This window comes from Molothrus ater, chromosome 2 (assembly GCF_012460135.2).
Source record: "Molothrus ater isolate BHLD 08-10-18 breed brown headed cowbird chromosome 2, BPBGC_Mater_1.1, whole genome shotgun sequence".
Taxonomy (NCBI): Eukaryota; Metazoa; Chordata; class Aves; order Passeriformes; family Icteridae; genus Molothrus; species Molothrus ater.
The window spans coordinates 88,755,079-88,758,529 of record NC_050479.2 but is presented as its reverse complement, the minus strand read 5'-3'; positions in this window follow the sequence as shown (position 1 = coordinate 88,758,529).

The window sequence follows — 3,451 nt, the reverse complement described above, 5'->3', positions numbered from 1 at the left end:
CCGCGGCTGCCGCCCGGCCCCGGTCCCGCCCGGCCCCGCCGCAGGAGGAGGTGCCCGGGCGGCGGCAGCGGCAGCGGCAGCGGGAGGGGCGGGCGGGGCGCTGCGAAAGGAGCGCGGGTTCCTCGGTGCGGAGGTACGGGTGATCATTCACACAGCTCCTCTGGCCCGGCCACTCAAGGCTCTTCCATTAAAAACAAACGAACAACCATCCCCAACCTCCAAACCGACCCCCAAACTTAAACAAACTTGTCTTTGTTTTGCACGTAGGGGAGCCAAGGCAAACTGATTTTTTCCACCACGGGAAAGCGATGGGTCCAAGAGCAGAGCCAAGTGGTTCCTGATGCTCGTCCTCACTCATGGAACCCATGAGTTATTCCTCTCTGCAGATTCACTTCCTACATTTGTCTCTGTTGTAGCAGCATTGTACCCAAACTGGACACTCAGTCAGTCCTGTGTCACTCAGTGCTGTGAGTGAAGTCACAGCAGTACAGAATGTGATATAAATACAGAAAGATGCTTCTTCAGATGTTTGGGTTTATATAAAAACGGGCCAATGCTCAACACAAAAAACATAAATTAGACCCATGACTTTGAAGTTCGGAGGATCAGTGTGAGAAAGACAGGGAATATTCAGGGGCAAAAGATGCTCTGTTGCTTTTTCAAATGCAGAGTTTCAGAGCGCATCAGAGTTCATTGAATATCATCTTCCTTACAAAAAGCAGAATGTACATCAACATGATGCTGTTGCCAAAAAGGCACACATCAGATCAGTTTATGTGTTTAGGAGGATAGCCTGTGGGTCAGATGAAACGAGCTGTCAGAACAGCTCTGTACTGCTGTGACTTCACTCACAGCACTGAATGACACAGGACTGGCTGAGTGTCCAGTTTGGGTACAGTGCTGCTACAACAGAGACAAATGTAGGAAGTGAATCCACAGAGGGGAATAACTACCTTGGCCACTCAAGCAGAAGGATTTGAAAAAATTGCAGCTTTTAGTCTGGAGGAGAAAGAATTAAGGGAGACATGGCAACTGAGTCGAATTAAGTACAAAGATACTTTGAAAAGGAAATGAGTACCTTATGTGTGGTGGAAAAGAATAGAACTATCAGCTCATCAATAGTGCCTGTCACTACCTGGGCAATGAGGGGAAGACCAGTAAAAAGACTGGCTCTCTGGTCAGTGAAATTGGAAGCTGACCAAAGATACCTAGAAGCTCCAAGCATTTTTTACTTGTCTTCACTGTGGTGGTGGCTAGGTGAATATCTTAAATAGCTCCAGTTGCAAGTGGGGAAAAAGTCATTCTAGATTTTTAAGCACTTAGGCAAAGTCAAGGTTTTCAGACTGATTAGGGCTGATGAACTTCATGCTGTGATGACAACTGGAGAACTGGAGAATGACCCAATGGCCATTATCTTTGAGATATCTAGGCAGTGGAGAGGTTCAGAAGACTGGAAAAGGCCAAATATATTGGGCATTGAAAAAAAGAAAATCTGACTAATTACTGGTCAGCCAGCATAATTTTACTGCCTTCCCCTGTGACATTGGAACAAATAAATATTATGTAGACAACTCACATTTTCCATTTGCAAATAGAAGAGATCAAGTTAAACCAATCTTTCATGGCAGACTTGTCCTTGTGGTCAAGGAAGTAACAATAGATATTAAATTTTTTATTTCAGTAGGATTTTTACTCTGTTTCATCTGACAGTCATTAGGAAACATGGGAAAGTCGATCTACTGAAATCACTTTTGGGAGCATCTGATGCTGATTGGAAAATTCTAAGATTAGTTTTTGGTGCTATGCTGTCTGTCTGGAAAGACATATCAAGGAGTCCTGCAAAGAACTGTTTTCAGTGTGCTATTAGTATGTTTTTTTCCCAGTAATTTATACAGTGGACCAGAAAATTGTGTCTATTAAAATCTGCAGACAACATTAACCTGAGAGGGGTTGCAAAGGATTTGGTAGAAAAAAATCGTATACAAATGATCTTGATCAATGGGAGAAATAGCCTGAAAGTGTAGAACACCATTTAATAAAAGCATGTGCTAAGTTTTGCACTTGGAAAGAAATAATGAATTTCACAAAGTTAGGATGGGGAATAGTTAGACAGAGACCTCCATTTTGTCACTGGTTTCCATCAGGCCCAGGACCTTCAGCAGAGTATTGGTATTGAGAAAAGCTGAAGGATGCAGAGCCTGGAATAGCCTTTTCAGAAACTGTACTATTTGTCTTTCTCATCTCTCCAAGAGTTTTTGGGGGCCCCTGATATTTAATTCTTGCTGCTAAATTATTTTCACTTCACTTGCAGGGGTGCATTGACTGTGCTTCTTTTCCTGTTGACTTCAGATCAGGCCCTTTGCTTTCTGCCTGCAAGCAGAAATAGTTGTGGCTTCAGCAGGATACTTATCCATTAACAGTCAGAGCTGTGGTTGTCCTGGATGCTCTGCCACCACCGCCACTTCCTGTCCTTCCAGTTGCATCAAAGTCTTTTGGGAGTCTAAGGGATAAAGGGCCATCCAGCCCTTCAGAAGGAAGGCTGTGGGGGCTATTTTTTACAGAGCAGTGTTTCCCTGTCCCTGTCCTGAGCCAGAAGGCCAAGCTGGTATCATAGGCTGGTGTCATGGGCATACCCCAAAACCTTGTTGCAAATATTTACAAATCGAAACTACTTCATGTCTTCCTCCCTGCCAAGTCTGTGATGGTTTTTGGATTTCTCTCCATGCTTTATCTCAGTTCCTACACTCCCCTTCTCCATGTCTTTGTGCTGTCTATTGGTTTTCCTTAGGAGCAGCGTTGCCCCTGTCTTCTTGAAAGTCATTTGGGATTCTGCCCCACAGCATTCTTCATGCTTCTCTCTTCAAGTGCTCTTGCTAATCCTTGATCACACTGAGCATACATAGGATTTGGTATTTGGTAATAGCAGGTGAGTCTTATTTTAACCTTCCAGGATGCCAGAAGTGTGCTTTCAAAATGAGTCTTACAGTAATCCCTGTTTGCTGGGCTGGGGTTTGTCCTGCAGGACAGCCTCAGTGTGCAAACGAGATTGCTTTTTGGTGCTGCTAAGCTGCACATAGGGCACATCAACCACTAACTGCTGTGCCTCCATGGGGCCAGGGAAGACACGGTCCAGAGTAAAGCTCCCCAAGTATGTTGGTGTGGATGTTGTATTTCCAGCCCCAATTCTTATAACTTTAAGAAGTATGCTCCTGTTGAGCCATACAGTTCTGCTAGCACAGAACTGGCTGTAGATGCCATGTGGATTTCAAAGCTGTAAGGAGAGCAGGCAGGAAGACCAACTGCCAAAGAATTGTGTCTAAAACTGCACCAGATGTCACATTTTGGACAGATGAAGTGACCCTGACAAATCTGGAGAGGAGCCTGCAGAGGAGCATATTCCTTTGAAAAGAAGATGGGATTTGATTCTGAAAACAATTTATTTCTAGCAACC